This window comes from Erpetoichthys calabaricus, chromosome 3, assembly GCF_900747795.2.
Source record: "Erpetoichthys calabaricus chromosome 3, fErpCal1.3, whole genome shotgun sequence".
NCBI lineage: Eukaryota > Metazoa > Chordata > Cladistia > Polypteriformes > Polypteridae > Erpetoichthys > Erpetoichthys calabaricus.
The window spans coordinates 166,826,392-166,839,061 of NC_041396.2; the positions used below are offsets into that span (position 1 = coordinate 166,826,392).

Consider the following 12,670-nt stretch of genomic DNA (forward strand, 5'->3'; position numbering starts at 1 on the left):
ATACTGCACAGGTTTCACAAAAAGACATTGAAATGCACCATCATGCACATTACTGTGCTTTCTCCTCAGCAAAACTAACTAGACAGGAAGCCGTCCTCCATCTCCCTGCCGTTGCTTAGAAATTGCCTTTTCCAATTTCTTGATTCTTAGTCAAGACGTTTAGAATATACACTCTCCAGTTTCTTCTTCTCTGATGCATCTTGGGGAATGCAGTTGCCAAAATTGTCATTAAATTTGGCAATTTGGGGATCATACTACCAGAACATGTCTGGTGGTTCAACTAAATACCAAAACATGGCAGCAAATTAGTCTGGGATTTATTTTTTCACTATAAATCTTTATTTAAATACTAAATGACAGGCAGATGAATACTGAAATAAAGCATATGAATGCTTTCAGACAGGACTAAACATCTTTCTTCTTGCATCAATGATATAAATTTAACTGGAAGTGAAACACCATTTGGTTTACTATTTTTTGAGAAGCGAAATACAAGGTTTTGTTGTGAATTAAATTTCATATAAATTGTTTTCGATAAACCTGTGCCTAAAATCAAGACCCCCATACCACAAGTGCCAAAAGCTGTTTGATAACGTCTATGTAAAGCACAGGTGTGTGTTTATACCACACTTATTTGATCATTTTGACATGTTTCATCAAATTACATTATGCTATGTCTGTCATGCCTAACCAGCATCTTTCAGGCGATCTAACATCTTGAGACTAAAGCCAGAGTATTTCACCACGTCACAAGATAAGACACATTCCACATATGGTAAATTAATCATGTATGATAGAATCAGTTTTTCATCCTGAACTATTTTGTTGTCCTGCTTGTTTTGACGAGAAATGAAGGGTGACAGCCTTTTACTAATGAACAAACGATAAACTTGTGGGTTTCAGTCTGTAGGTGCATTCATATCTGAATGGAAAAACAGCTCAGGAATTCATATACAGTATGTCATGCCGCTTAGCATGATAGCACCACCATAATCCTCTTATCTTCTACAAAAAGTTCTTTGTGATATTACTATTACCAGGCCTCAGATTAAAAATTAGAATTTGTACTAAGCATCACAAAATGCCATTGTGATTGACGTTAAGCACACATGGGTCCTGTTATGACTTCAGTTTTGATTTCTCAAGTGTTCTTCATGCATAGAAAGTATGTAACCTTTCCTAGAGCTTGAACTTTCTGACATTGAAGATATATATATATATATATATACATATATATATATATATATATATATATATATATATATATATATATATATATATATATATATATATATGTGATATTACATGCACATTTACTTTCATTTATTCTACAGTTATTTCAGCACAGTGTACAGTACAGAAGGTGAAATACAGACAATAGCACATACTGCTGTCATAATAAATGTTATTTTTGTGTATTTTATTTCATTTTGTTTTTTTGTACACTACAACTGATGGGTCACAAGACCTCAATTTGTTTCTTCGATGACATCAACGGACATTCTGGTATACGTATGGTGCAAGTAGAAAGTTTCCTTTAGTTGGCTTCAGTTACTTTGATTTTCAAGTAGGCCAAGTACTAGGTTTGTTTCAGGTTTTCTGATTCTCTTTTATGTCTTTGATTTTTGATTTTGCCCCAGTGCTTTGTTTGCTCGATATATTTTGATCTTCCAGTTTTGACCTTTTGCCAGGTACTGACTATGCTTCTGGATGCGCTATTACTGCTTGGTCCTTTCAGTTACTCAGAATAACCCTGGAGACCATGTCTCATATAAATGGTTATAACAGTAAGATAATATAAAAGGAAAACAAATTACTAAAACATACACAGATAAAGGATATATCCATATGCATACAGTATACATGTACAAGTGAATGCTAGCTAGCCAAGAACAGCAGAACTGAGGACTTGTGCAAAAACCTCAAACTAGTAATACTTACATACCGAGCAATACATTATAAAAGTGTACAGCTTTTTTCAATTGCTGTGTATAAGCCACTTGAAAAACTAGGCAAATTCATAATATTATATGTATGTTTATGAAAACGGAGTACAGTCATTTCATGTTTAATAGAAACACCTAGAAGTCCCGTAGGCATCAAACTCTCTTTAAAGTAGGTTGTGTAGAATAGCCAGCCATTCCAGTTACTGATGGTTGATTAAAGTAAATTAGTTCATTACTGTAATTTTACCTGTGGTTATATATCATATACTAATGTGACATAACATAAGAGTTGCAAACCCACTAAATCCACTGTAGCCAGAGACTATCCTGATAGCACTGAGTGAAAGATGGAAAAAAACTCAGGACATAATATTGTCTAAAATGTCCATAGAAAAAAGTTGTCCCAGCAAGTAGAAAAACAGCAAGTGTACACTGTTGTTACTTCTCTTCACAATAAAATCTGGTTAGTACTGTACAAAATTTTTATTTTATAATCTCTACCTTTATGTTTTGCAATCACTTCTGCATATTTAATTACTGGCATTCATATTTTTTAAAGATACAGACAGCATAGTAATACTCCTTCTGTTAAAGGATATAAGGTACTTGTCCATTAAATGAGTATGCCTCCTTAAATGCCAAGTCCTCCATGTGGTTACTCCCATTTCTAACCAGACTAAATTAGGAATGGAACATCACTAGTGATGGGTGAAAAAGACAGTATTTCACTTTGCAAAAAAATCTGTCAAATAAATTGCATTTTGCTTCCAGCAAAATTTGTGCCATTCACAAAAGAAGAATGGCATTTCCTGTTTGGAAGGGTTTTTGTGCATTAATTCCATATGTGTCTGCCAGGTCTTTAGTATCTAAATGAAAATCTGGTATTTAAGAATAAATAAATAAAGGGAAGTGTGTATACAGTAATCCCTCCTCCATCGCGGGGGTTGCGTTCCAGAGCCACCCGCGAAATAGGAAAATCCGCGAAGTAGAAACCATATGTTTATATGGTTATTTTTAGAATGTCATGCTTGGGTCACAGATTTGCGCAGAAACACAGGAGGTTGTAGAGAGACAGGAACGTTATTCAAACACTGCAAACAAACATTTGTCTCTTTTTCAAAAGTTTAAACTGTGCTCCATGACAAGACAGAGATGACAGTTCTGTCTCACAATTAAAAGAATGCAAACATATCTTCCTTTTCAAAGGAGTGCAAAGCAAGCAGTCAAAAAAAAAATCAATAGGGCTTTTTGGCTTTTAAGTATGCGAAGCACCGCCGGTACAAAGCTGTTGAAGGCGGCAGCTCACACCCCCTCTGTCAGGAGCAGGAAGAGAGATAGAGAGAGAGAGACAGATAAAAAAAATCAATACGTGCCCTTTGAGCTTTTAAGTATGCGAAGCTCCGTGCAGCATGTCCTTCAGGAAGCAGCTGCACACAGCCCCCCCTGCTCACACCCCCCTACGTCAGCGCAAGAGAGAGAGAGAGAGAGAGGGAGAGAGAAAGTAAGCTGGATAGCTTCTCAGCCATCTGCCAATAGCGTCCCTTGTATGAAATCAACTGGGCAAACCAACTGAGGAAGCATTTACCAGAAATTAAAAGACCTATTGTCCGCAGAAACCCGCGAAGCAGCGAAAAATCCGCGATATATATTTAAATATGCTTACATATAAAATCCGCGATGGAGTGAAGCCGCGAAAGGCGAAGAGCGATATAGCGAGGGATCACTGTATTCTCAGCTAGGAGAAGGCAGTTACTAGATAACGGCTTTGGGGGTTGTTGACAGTGGAGACTTTCCAAGTACCGAGTTTTCCTTTTGAAAAAACACAGTAATGTGTATGATGGGGCATTTTTGTGTGCCTTCTTGTGAAAAATATACAGCATGTCACATTTTTAAAAAAGGTCAACACTCCTCCACAGTGATGTGAACAAGAGGTATTGTCCAGTATGGCACGGATTACATGGTTTACGTGGCTGCAGAAAAGAACGCAGGTGAACAAAGAAATATGAATGAAGCTTTAGGGAGTAGTATTCATTACTTTACACCAAAAAAACTTTTAAACCCCAAGAAAAACTTTAGTAAGATCATTTCTCAATTGTGAAACAACCTGCAAAATGAATTTCAATGTTAGTTTTGTGAAAGTTTATGTGAATTGTAGTTTGTTTGTTCTCTCAAATTTTTTCCCTTATGGATACCAAAATTCTACAGTTAATATCTGATCCCTCTTAGAATATCAGTCATTTATGTTTATCTATTTAAGTTATAGTTCTCCCATAATAATGATTACAATACCTGAAAGCTGTAATTCATGAAGAGATCCTTTTTCAGCCAACCAAGAATACAATAACAGTGGTTTTATTTCAGCCTGGGTTCCTCCCCTAGCTGGAGTTCAAATGTGATATTTTTCTAAATTGTGTTCATTTGTTACATTATCAGTGCTGATTATTTAGTTTCTGTATGTTAATGGGTATTCTATTACAGGAGGTCGGGCAAACTGCCTATCACTGTAAGGTACTGCTGTTATCTATATGAAGGCTGAGGAAAACCCAAATTCCCTTGCAATTCATTGTAAATGTGTTTGTGGTGTGGGAGTTTCTCTTCTGTTATTTTCTGGATTTTTTTAACCAGTGCTCTGTTATTCGACTACTTCTATGGATTTGTGATTGGGACTAAGTTGCCTCGAATTGCCTCTGCCCATTCAGGCATCTCCTGCTCTGCCTTTTGTGCTCTTTTGAGCTTTTGAGCATTTTGTGAAAATAAATGTTTTATTTTACAAAGGTTCTTCGTTGATGTCTGTGTGTCTAGACAGGGTTTGGTGGGTTTTCCCTCCTCTAGTGGGCATTTCAAGTGTTTTTGTTACTCTCTGCTTGCAAACTATTTAGCTAAGAATGATAAGGAATCGGGGAAAATGAAGAACACAGAATAAAATGTAAAGAAGACAAAGGCAAAGTAAGTTTCTTAACTTACTTAAATGGATGTTTAAAGATGAGGAGTTCGGTGAATTATTTTCCACAATCACATAGTAACTGACAAAATAAGAATTCAATTCTAATTTGATCCTTTTTACAGGTCATTTGAAATTTCATCTCTCATTTACAAAAAAGAAACCTAATCTGATTTTTTTGTTAATTAGTAAATTTTTAGCATTTAAAGCTTATGTAATAAGCATTCCATGTAGTATTAGAAAACCAGTTTTAAGATTGACTATCCAAAAATTTAAAAGATAAACAATATTGGTAACACTTCAGTTTAGGTACTGCAAAAATGCACCTATTACCCATTTACTGTTATATAACAAGACTTTAATATACACTTCTTTAGGGCTTTATAATACTTACAAAGAATCAATAAAGAGTTTATTCATCTCTGCAATGTGACCTACTAACAAGACTTCTCTTTGGAGTGGTCTGAGGTGCCTTAACTGAGACACATTTGTCTTGATATTACATATTAAGTATAAGACCTGTGAATCCTTCATATTAAGTAGTTTAACCACCATGTCAATATGTCATACTGAGGACAAATAATCAATACATGTTGACAAGTGTCTCAGCTTTTTTATATTACATATTATACACCTAAACTAAAGTGTTACCAGAATATCTTCAACATTTCGGGTGCTGCTGCATAGCCTAGAGGATGAGCAACAAAGATTGGCTTGAACAGATAAAATGCAGCCTAAGAAAATTATCCTAAGAAAAAAGAACATTTCTGCTGCTCAGACTATTATGGAGCCATCAAAAGGTTGCTTCAGTAAGTTACCCTATGAAAACTGGAAGCTGATACCTACTTGCAATATGTAACTCATGTGAGATGAAAAATAAAACACATCACAGAACTCAAAAGAAAGTTAAATACTAATTATGTGTAATGTATAGGTTCCTCCCTGTGTGGATAGCGCTTTGAGTACTGAGAAAAGCGCTATATAAATGTAATGAATTATTATTATTATTATTATAATAAATGAAATATTGCGCTACAATTATAATGGGAAAAAAACAACAAAAAAACAAGTGTTTTTTACAATGTACAAAAAGGGAGTGCAGGTCTCAAAAAGCCAAAGAAAAGGCCAGACCACATGTAATTCAGGTCTGGGCCCAACTTAAGAGGCAGGTTTTTCAGTCTGAATAGGGTCAAAAATGGGACAAGTCCTTTTAAATAAAAACAGGGTCAGAATGTCCATAAAATGGGGAAGATGAAAGCCAACATCCAACACACAAAAAACTATTTTTTTTATTCAAATATTTATTAGAAAAAAATCAAAAAGATGCCAAAAGCAAATTATAATCGAAAAGAGACTAAACCTACAGTAAAAGCAAACAAATCAGATAATCCACAAACCTAGAAAGTTTAAGCAGGGGTCAAAAACCAGAAGAGAAGCAAAATGAAAAGTCCCAAATCTAAATTAACAATATTGGACATGCTGTGAGACCAGCAGCTAATTCTTACTAATGGGCAGTCCTCTCACTCAGGTGGCCCCACCCCCTGGGGCTTTATATACAAGAGACAGGTCTGTGGAAAATAGCAAAGCAAACTAATACATACAATGTTAACATAATATAACATTACACAAAGCACAACATCAAATAAATAAAACACAGAAAGAACAAAACCAAAAACAGAATTGATTAATAACAATATGAAAAATCACATTTTATTAACAACAAAAAGACTTAAAAAACAAGAAATAAACATGAGCCACGGCAACAACCCTGACTGTGTGCTGACTGTGCCATAACAAAAAGTTGCCCACTAAACAAGAAGCGTGTTGTAGTTGAAAAACAGACCAGAGTAATTTTAGAAATAACTTTTAAAAAACAATGGTGTCTTTTCATTCTCTTTTATTGCATTTTGTGTTCAATCCACTTTTTTAAAATCATGACAGCAATAATATATGCCTTCACATGTGTGCCCCATTTGTCTATGTGGAATCACACTTACCATCCAATACCTTTGTGACTTCATCTTTGAAAAGACGTGGATGGGTTACAAGAACAATAAGACTGTACTAAATTAAGGTGAGATAGTAATGATTTGAAAATGGGACCGGAAGAAAAGATGTGGTCAAAAAAAAACAGAGGTCAATACCATATAGATAGTCAAAAAAACAGAAAAGAACGCTACCCCAAATATGAAAGACTAAAGCCAGAAAAAAACTATTTTGTTTGAAAAAGTCAGTCAGAAAAAATAGCTAATAGCTAATAAAGAATCCTAATATTGTATGCTAAGGAAACCTTTGAGCCAATATTTATTCTGCTGCTACAAATTGTGTCATACTCATGGGGGTTGTTGGGACAAGTCACCTTTGTGATGGATGATGCTAAATTTTTAAAAATTCAGCACTCTACTGGGTGTCAAATATACAAGCTATAAAGACCTGGACATTGACACAAACTGATGAATATACACAAGCCTGGTTTACACTAGAAATAAAATCTAGCTGTACTTCTTTATATGCCTTGCTTTTTATTCTAGTAAATTCAAATTATCATCAATATACTTATTATCCAATTGTCTAACAAACAGTCAGAGTATAGAACCAATGGAGAAAGCACTTTAAGACAGATAAGCTTTTATCTGTTGCACCTCCACATGATAACCAACTTTTGCTACCCTCTCAAACCTACAGTTTTTAATGTTTGGAAAACATCCGGGATTAAAACGCTTAGAGAATTGTATATAGATAATACATCCATCCATCCATTTTCCAACCCGCTGAATCCGAACACAGGGTCACGGGGGTCTGCTGGAGCCAATCCCAGCCAACACAGGGCACAAGGCAGGAACCAATCCCGGACAGGGTGCCAACCCACCACAGATAGATAATACATTTGCATCTTATGAACAATTGTGATTTAAATTTAACTTCCCATCAACACAATGTTTCCTCTTCTTTCGAATTTTAAGTTTGCTAAAAGGGACCTACCCAATTTTCCACCTCTGCTATCCATTTCTACTCCAGAAGAAATATTCATCATTCTTGAAGGCTAAGAAAAAATATCTTAAAAATCTCTTCCTTTCAAAGATCCCAGGATATGATGGGGAAAGGAACTTCAATATTAGAACAATCTAGATGAGAACAGGCCATTCAGCCTAACAAAGTTTGCCTGTCCTATCTGCTGAATTCTTCTAAACAAATACCAAGACTAGTTTTAAAAAGTCCCTAACATCCTACTGTCTACCACTGTACTTGGTAATTTATTACAGAGTCTATGATTCTCTGTGTAAATAAAAACTTCCCAATATTTGTGCTTTTTCCCCTAACAAGTTTCCAACTGTGTCCCCGTGTTCTTGATGAACTCATTTTAAAATAACAGTCTTGATCCACTGTAGTAATTCATTTCATTCATAATTTTAAACACTTCATTCATGTCACTTATTTTGATTAAACTGAAAAGGCTCAGCTCCTTTAATATGTCTTCATTATTCATCCCCTGTAGCCCTGGAATCAACCTAGTCACTCTTCTCTGGACCTTTTCTATCGCTGCTATGTCCTTTTTGTAGCCTGGAGACCAGAACTGCACACAGTACTGTACTCCAGATGAGGCCTCACCAGTGTGTTATAAAACTTGAGCATAACCTCTTTTTACCTGTACTCTTGTACTCCACACATTGTGCTATTTAACCTAACATTCTGTTTGCCTTCTTAATGGCTTCTGAATACTGCCTGGCAGTGGATAGCGTAGAGTCCACTTCAAATCCGAAATCCTTCTCATAAGGTGTACTTTCAATTTTAAATGTGAGAGCACTACTACTATCCTGAGGAGCTTAGTATTATACAGAATTGTTAGGTTGAATTTTTGTAGTAATCTTTGAAAGGTTTCTGCCTTTGTGTTTAATCATCTTTTAAAACGTTAATTTATGTCGGGTTAGTTTTATTCCAAGTGGTATTGTTTGGCTTAACTAAAGCACCCCTTTCTTTGACAAAATAGCTATTTGTAAGTTACTTGATTGCTGCCTGTTGGCACATTCAGAAACGGTGTTTAAAGGGGGAACATAATCTGTTCCATTAACGGTTTCCTAACTAATGAGGTTAAAGTCGAACATACAAATGTAAAACTGCTTGGCTTTATGAGCAGATTCAAACAAATTACCGAAGGTATCTGAAACTTTACAAAAGTCATTGATATTGACATTGTGAAGCCAACTTGTTATTGCCATAGACAGTGAGGACTTAAAATAAGATTAAGGAGTCAGTGTGCTGCATGGGAAGGAGAAATACAACATGAACCGGGTGATGTCTGTTTTCATTTAAAGCCCTATTGTAAAATTCATGTCCGTAATTAGACATGGTTATTTGAAACAGCAGGGATTTGTCCCTGGATTACTCTCCCACAAAGCCACATCCAACTGTCTAAGTAAATACCCTTTCTTTTGCTCTCACTCTAAAACCCCCCTGTAACCCCCCCCCCCGCGCCCCTTCATTTATTGGAATGTCCTGGAGAGTCTGTCAGTGTTCTCTGATATGCATTTTTCTTTTCTGTTGTCATACTGGCATCAAAACACGCCTGGCTGTTCTTGTGGTGATGTAATGTTAGGAACGGATCACCTGCATAGCACAGTCAACTGATCTGTAGGCAATAAAGAAGTGAACCTTCTCCTCAAAGGAAAAACCGTGAAGTTTGCATTCTTCAAGGGTCAGGGGAAAGTTCAGAGATATTCTGTGTGTCTTAGTTTGGTGAAATTTTTTTAATGTCTATAGGTCTTATTTTTTAGTATCCACATAACTCTTTTTTACTTCTTTGATTTATATTTTTCCTCTTTACTTGCTTCTAATATAAAAAAGCTGAGACATTTGTCAACAAGCTGTTATTATCTTACTTGTATTCATCTAAACAGAACAATTCATTATGTAATTGATGAATCAAACTAGTGCAACGCTTAGTTTTCCATAAAAAGGTGTGACAGTCCAACTATGTGCTGTTAATCCCTCATCACACTGGACAGCTTTTCCAACCATTTAAAATTTTAGCTTTTATGGAATAGTGAGGTTTTTTTCCCTACCTCAGAAGTCTGCTCTTTTCTTTTTGTTGTTTGTTAAACATTATTTTGTTGTTGAATATATTTTTGAATTTTGTCTTGCAAATATTGATTCTGTTTAATTATTTCAGAGTATGAAATATTATTTTATTATTATTATGTACTTGTGTCTTATATTCCTTGTCTTACATACGTTCTGCTAAAACAGGTGAGGTGATGTCTGCTCATGTCCTGGGACCACCCCCTGTCCTATTTAAGGTCCTGGCAAGCTATAAGCTGTTGACTGTAGCAGTAGTGAAAAAAATCTGTTGTTTGGCTCGTCTTCTGTGTTTTGGATTTTTAACATTTTTGATCTTTGGCTTGTAGAGTTTAGCTTTAGGATTATGAATTCTGGATGTTGTAGTTTGTATTGGTTGCTTTTGGTTTATCTTTTTGGCATACTGTTGTGCTACACTTTTTAGCAGAAACAACACTGAGCCAGATCTGGAGATTGGCATTTATAAAAACTAAAACAAAAGTCAAAAACAGGAGATCATGAGCACATAATGATAAAATCAAATAAAGAAGCAAAAATTTAAGTCAAAATGAGGAAGCAATGGTCTAATACAAGTAGCTTAAAAAAACAAAGACTCAAAGTCTGGAGAGCAAAGAGGGTTTTTTGGTCTGCAGCCTCAGATAGCCAATATTATACGAGGATGATCTTTTAACCCATTGCATTGTTAGCATCATGGGTGCAAACCCCATGACTCCTCCTCTAACTTACGAGTACTCAAAATGGTGATGACTTTACATAACAAAATGGAGGTGTTTCAATATAAATTGCAAAATCCAAAACCAGACATTGTAGCAAGGAATTCATGTAAGAAATAAACTCCTTGCCTATAAAAACCCCAAACTGAAACTCTGACAACCGCAGAAAATCAGTAAGAAGTAAGCAAAAAATTAAATAAACAAATACTTCATAGTACATACCTTATGATACTCTTTCTTTTTGTTCTTCTTTTCAATTTTACATTCACATAAATCTTTTTATATAGAGGAACATTGTTACAATTGTGGGCCAGGGTTGTTATGGTTCTCCCTCTACAGGTCTTTTTTTTGCCTTAGCTTCATTCTGGTCTGTGCAGTCCGCAGGGGTCAGTGCTAAGGCCGCTGCTATTTTTAATATATATAAATGATTTGCATAGGAATGTAAGTAACAAGCTGGTTAAGACTGCAGATGATACTAATGCAGATGGTTTGGCAGATAATCTAGAACCCATTGAATCATTACAGAGGGACTTGGACAGCAGACAAGCTTGGACAGATTTGTGGTAGATGACATTCAATGTCAGTAAATGTATAGTATTACAGGTAAGGAGTAAAAATGTGAGTTTTTGGAAATGATATTGTATTTTGAGTCTCATTTAACTATGAATACTTAAATTCCCCTCGTTTTAGTTAATTTTTTATACCCTTTGATACGCAGAATGAATTAAAATGACTTAAAATGATAAACAAATTATATTCCATAATGTAATTAGGAAAACATTTTTTGGTTGTGTAACAAAACATGAAAAAGTGCAACATTTTGTTATTCAGTATACTATCTTAAGACTCTGTCAAGCTTTAGACATCTGGACCATTCTTCATGAACTAGCATGGGGGACATAACTTTTAAGTCATTCCACAGATATTTTCAATTCTGGCCTTTCACGGTCTCGGTGTGAAGTCACTCAAGTACTGTATTGACTGTATGCTTAGGGACCCTGTCCTATTGGAACTCAAACCTTGGATCAGTCTATGACATTTTACTGGCTTAACTTAGATCTCACTAAATGTCTGTCTCTGTGGACCCCATTTGTTTACTGCATAACCCTGAGAGGTGATCCAGTTCCTGCCACTCTAAAGTAGCTCCATAACTTTCCTGCTTCTTCCATCAACTTACATGAAAAGAATGATATTGCATGCATAATGGGCTATTCTTCACTTTTTGCTAGACATAGTTCTCTGCATTGCAGTGACACAGTTACATTTTTGTTTCATGTGCTAAGCTTCCCACAATCTACTACATGCCTTCTGATAAATGCAGACCCTTACAGTCTCTCCCTTAGAGCAGTGGTCCCCAACCTTTTTGACAGCAAGGTCCACTTTATTAAATGCAAATTTTTCCACGGACCGGTCGGGAGGGGGGTGGCGGTTGGGGGGGCAGTTTTATACACAATTTACATAACATTTCTATTATTATTAAAGTTATTAAGCAGTTCGCATACGTCTGCAATCTGAGATTTTTCTTCTTTTTTTGCATATAACAAAGACATATGCTTTACATTTGCCAATCCAACAGATTGCACATCACAAACATTAACACTGCAATCTTTTTTTCGTGTCTGCCGTTTCTATAAGAGGGTGACAATGAGTTAAATTCCAATGGATGTTTTTCAAATGTTGACAAGCAATAAGCAAAAGGAATCAATGAAAACCACAGACAACAAAAACAGAAAAAAAAAAAACAGTACGAGGAAAGTTCGAAGAAAGAGATTTTTTTACAATGTTTCTGTTTGGGGATCGTTGTGCAAACGTGCACAACTGAGCTGCGACTACAGATCTAACTGCTCTGTGGATGATTCGTTCAAGCATTTCAAGGTCACTTCGTTGTAATGAAAGCATCTGTTGAATGTACTTCGTAGTAACGTTATTTCTATAGACTCATGTCATATGGGGAAACTGTTGGGACCATAAAAATACTTTGTTGTAATAGTCTCTCA

The 12,670-nt window shown here is 35.6% G+C and overlaps 1 protein-coding gene across 1 annotated transcript in view; it reads left to right on the forward strand.

Moving 5' to 3' along the window:
* LOC114648454 (filamin-A-interacting protein 1) overlaps positions 1 to 12,670 on the forward strand; it is a 208,681-nt gene that overhangs the window by 106,904 nt on the left and 89,107 nt on the right.